Source organism: Dunckerocampus dactyliophorus, unplaced genomic scaffold (genome assembly GCF_027744805.1).
Source record: "Dunckerocampus dactyliophorus isolate RoL2022-P2 unplaced genomic scaffold, RoL_Ddac_1.1 HiC_scaffold_62, whole genome shotgun sequence".
In the NCBI taxonomy this organism is placed as follows: Eukaryota; Metazoa; Chordata; class Actinopteri; order Syngnathiformes; family Syngnathidae; genus Dunckerocampus; species Dunckerocampus dactyliophorus.
The window spans coordinates 52501-57616 of NW_026559898.1; positions in this window are offsets into that span (position 1 = coordinate 52501).

Sequence of the window (5116 nt, forward strand, 5' to 3'; positions counted from 1 at the left end):
CGGCTATAAAAAGCGTGGAGAGCCGCTGTCGCCCTGGAGAAACGGAGAAAAAGTGCTGAAAAAAGGCCCACGTCCTAACGGACCTAGGCGGAAGTGCAGGCGAGGCGGCAGGAGTCTGAAAACCGCTATAAAAAGCGTGGAGAGCCGCTGTCGCCCCGGAGAAACGTAGAAAAAGTGCTGAAAAAAGGCCTAAATCCTAACGGACCTAGGCGGAAGTGCAGGCGAGGCGGCAGGAGTCTGAAAACGGCTATAAAATGCGTGGAGAGCCGCTGTCGCCCCGGAGAAACGGAGAAAAAGTGCTGAAAAAAGGCCTAAATCCTAACGGACCGAGGCGGAAGTGCAGGCGAGGCGGCAGGAGTCTGAAAACGGCTATAAAATGCGTGGAGAGCCGCTGTCGCCCCGGAGGAACGGAGAAAAAGTGCTGAAAAAAGGCCTAAATCCTAACGGACCGAGGCGGAAGTGCAGGCGAGGCGGCAGGAGTCTGAAAACGGCTATAAAATGCGTGGAGAGCCGCTGTCGCCCCGGAGGAACGGAGAAAAAGTGCTGAAAAAAGGCCTAAATCCTAACGGACCGAGGCGGAAGTGCAGGCGAGGCGGCAGGAGTCTGAAAACGGCTATAAAATGCGTGGAGAGCCGCTGTCGCCCCGGAGGAACGGAGAAAAAGTGCTGAAAAAAGGCCTAAATCCTAACGGACCGAGGCGGAAGTGCAGGCGAGGCGGCAGGAGTCTGAAAGCGGCTATAAAACGCGTGGAGAGCCGCTCGGATGATTTTTCAAAGTGTCAAATGAATGGGAGTGAATGGGGCAGAGTACCCAATGTGTAAAAAAAGTGCTGAAAAAACGACAAAGTCCACACGAGCCTAGTCAGAAATGCAGTCCGAGGCGGCTGGAGCCCCAAAGCGGCTATAAAACCCGTGGAGAGCCGCTCGGATGATTTTTCAAAGTGTCAAATGAATGGGAGTGAATGGGGCAGAGTACCCAATGTGTAAAAAAAGTGCTGAAAAAACGACAAAGTCCACACGAGCCTAGTCAGAAATGCAGTCCGAGGCGGCTGGAGCCCCAAAGCGGCTATAAAATGCGTGGAGAGCCGCTCGGATGATTTTTCAAAGTGTCAAATGAATGGGAGTGAATGGGGCGGAGTACCCAATGCGCGAAAAAAGTGCTGAAAAAACGACAAAGTCCACACGAGCCTAGTCAGAAATGAAGGCCGAGGCGGCTGGAGCCCCAAAGCGGCTATAAAATGCGTGGAGAGCCGCTCGGATGATTTTTCTAAGTGTGAAATGAATGGGAGTGAATGGGGCGGAGTACCCAATGCGCGAAAAAAGTGCTGAAAAAACGACAAAGTCCACACGAGCCTAGTCAGAAATGAAGGCCGAGGCGGCTGGAGCCCCAAAGCGGCTATAAAATGCGTGGAGAGCCGCTCGGATGATTTTTCTAAGTGTGAAATGAATGGGAGTGAATGGGGCGGAGTACCCAATGCGCGAAAAAAGTGCTGAAAAAACGACAAAGTGTCAAATGAATGGGAGTGAATGGGCGGAGTACCCAATGCGTGAAAAAAGGTCTGGAAAAACGACAAAGTGTCAAATGAATGGGAGTCAATGGGCGGAGTACCCAATGCGCGAAAAAAGTGCTGAAAAAATGACAAAGTGTCAAATGAATGGGAGTCAATGAGTGTTTTGGTCGACCAGGAAAAAACGCGTTTACGGGAGAGGGTAAATCAGCCGAGAGGGGGGGGGGGGGTATACTTTACCCTCTCCCGTAAATGCCATTTTTCCTGGTTGACCAAAACACCTCCAGCACGATTTCGGAAACCCAGTTTTTAGAAACACTGACCTCCAGGGGAAGTACCGAGAAAAGCACACTTTTGAATCCGCTTTTGACGCACTGAAACACGGACGTGAGCTGGGGCTGTGCCGCTCTTGGAAAACCCCTGGAGGTTATTTTCTAAAACGGGTTTCCGCGTCCCCCGGGCGCCCGTGTTGGGCCGCGCAAGGCGGTCCGGGCTGCCCACCCCATCTGAGTGCCCCGTTGGGCCGCGTGCATGGCAGGCATCCAAGGAAGGCTGATGAGCAGCGGTGATGATGATGATGAGACACCAGCTGCAAATTTGACAAAGTGTCACCTCTCAAGCATTTCCAAGCGTGACACAAACAAAAGGGAACGGGAACTTTGATATGAGTGACTTGTGCTTCTTTTTCTCCAAGTGTCACTCCACAGCTGGCACCCAGGCTGTGTGACGCAGGTGTCCGACGAGGAGCGCCCGCGATGGGCCGCGTCAGGCGGCCCGGGCCGCGCTATCACCTCCGGATGACAACATCCAAAGGAGCACGTTGGTGCTTGCTGGGAGTTTGCGCACGCGATAGGCGACGCCTGGCGGCCCTGGCCGCGCCTCGCCAGCGGGTAATGACGACCGCGAGCGCCATGCTGCGCCGATGGAGCTGTCCGAGGAGCGAGAGCGCCCGCCATGGGCGGCATCCGGCGGCCCCTGGCCGTGCTTCGTCTGCGGGTCGCTCTCCACCTCCGGGTGGCCAATCCGAGGTGTCCGCAAAGTGTGTGCGCTCGCCATGGGCGGCATCCGGCGGCCTCTGGCCGTGCTTCGTCTGCGGGTGCACACTCGGAGCGAGGCTCCTGCTCGCTCCGGCGCGGTAGCTTTGTCCGCGCTCCACCTCCGGGTGGCGAATCCCAAAAAGCAGCACTTTGGTGCTACGAAGGTGTCAGAAGAGTGTGTGCGCCCGCCATGGGCGGCATCCGGCGGCCTCTGGCCGTGCTTCGTCTGCGGGTGCACACTAGGCGCGGTGGCTTTGTCCGCGCTCCACCTCCGGGTGGCGAATCCCAAAAAGCAGCACTTGGGTGCTTCGTAGGTGTCAGAAAAGTGTGTGCGCCCGCCATGGGCGGCATCCGGCGGCCTCTGGCCGTGCTTCGTCTGCGGGCGCACACTCGGAGCGAGGCTGCTGCTCGCTCCGGCGCGGTGGCTGGGTCCGCGCTCCACCTCCGGGTGGCGGAAGGAATCGAAAAGGAGCACTTTGCTGCTTCGCAGGTGTCAGAGGAGTGGGAGCGCCCGCCATGGGCGGCATCCGGCGGCCCCTGGCCGTGCTTCGTCTGCGGGTCGCTCTCCACCTCCGGGTGGCCCACTCCAAAGAAAATAAAAAAGGAGCCCAGCTCACTGGAAGGCACGCTGAGGCTCCGGCGCGGGTAAGAGGGGCCCGCGCCTCACCTCCGGGTGTCCGACAAAGAGGAGCCGAGTGTGCTCATTGGAGGCCAGTGGGACCTCCGGCGCGGTAGCAGGGCCCGCGCTTCACCTCCGGGTGTCCGACAGAGAGGAGCCGAGTGCTCACTGGAGGCGAGTGACACCTCCGGCGCGGCCACCCGGGGGGCCATTGCCCCCCACCCGGCCGCGCTCGCACGCACCCCAACCCCCTGAGCCCCCACTGACCTAGCGGTAAACCAGACCCGCCTTTGGAGGGCCCCCGCCGGCCGGCCGTGGTGCCGGTGTTCGGGCGGACGGCTCCTCCAGCCTGCGGGTTGGCCTCAATGGGCAAGTGCACATGGCACCCGTGAAGCCGATGATTGCCGAGGCAGCGGTTCGCCGTCCCCTCGTCACAACGCGTGTCGCACTCTGCCCGACCTATCGGTAGCGAGATCGAGACGACCCGTCTGACCCAGTTGTCCTCCATCGGCGCCGCGCCGGTTCGGCCCCCGCATCGCCGCCATCTCTCGGGACAGGTGCCCGCCTGGGCGGTTCCAAGGTGCGTGGGAAGCAGCGACGGCGGCAGGCAAGTCCGGAAACACCCTTTCTCTTAACCTCAGGCAACCGCGCAGCGTGAGGGCGCTGCGTGGCGGGCCGCCCCTCTTGTGGACTCGCAGCAGTTCGCGACCACCTCTGAGCCGTGACGGAGGCCCGGTGAAGGGAATGCCCCGGCTACGCCACTAGCTGCGTCCCGGGGAGAGCCTGGGAGCCGGCGCCATGCCGTCCCCCTCCACGGCGACCCGGTCCAAGCCCGGGGGGGCCGCGCGCCGCGCCCCTGTCTATCTCTCTTCCTCCTTTTTCCAGCGGCCGCGGCCCCACGTCCGCCCCCCATCCACTCGGCGCGACGCGAGTCTACCTGGTTGATCCTGCCAGTAGCATATGCTTGTCTCAAAGATTAAGCCATGCAAGTCTAAGTACACACGGCGATGTACAGTGAAACTGCGAATGGCTCATTAAATCAGTTATGGTTCCTTTGATCGCTCCACCGTTACTTGGATAACTGTGGCAATTCTAGAGCTAATACATGCCTACGAGCGCTGACCCTGGCGGGGATGCGTGCATTTATCAGACCGAAAACCCATGCGGGGCGCCTCCCTCCGGGGACCGCCCCGGCCGCTTTGGTGACTCTAGATAACCTGGTGCCGATCGCTGGCCCCCCGTGGCGGCGACGTCTCATTCGAATGTCTGCCCTATCAACTTTCGATGGTACTTTGTGTGCCTACCATGGTGACCACGGGTAACGGGGAATCAGGGTTCGATTCCGGAGAGGGAGCCTGAGAAATGGCTACCACATCCAAGGAAGGCAGCAGGCGCGCAAATTACCCACTCCCGACCCGGGGAGGTAGTGACGAAAAATAACAATACAGGACTCTTTCGAGGCCCTGTAATTGGAATGAGTACACTTTAAATCCTTTCGCGAGGATCCATTGGAGGGCAAGTCTGGTGCCAGCAGCCGCGGTAATTCCAGCTCCAATAGCGTATCTTAAAGTTGCTGCAGTTAAAAAGCTCGTAGTTGGATCTCGGGATCGAGCTGACGGTCCGCCGCGAGGCGAGCCACCGTCTGTCCCAGCCCCTGCCTCTCGGCGCCCCCTCGATGCTCTTAGCTGAGTGTCCCCGCGGGGCCCGAAGCGTTTACTTTGAAAAAATTAGAGTGTTCAAAGCAGGCCCCGCTCCGCCTGAATACCGCAGCTAGGAATAATGGAATAGGACTCCGGTTCTATTTTGTGGGTTTTTCTCTCCCTGAACTGGGGCCATGATTAAGAGGGACGGCCGGGGCATTCGTATTGTGCCGCTAGAGGTGAAATTCTTGGACCGGCGCAAGACGGACGAAAGCGAAAGCATTTGCCAAGAATGTTTTCATTAATCAAGAAC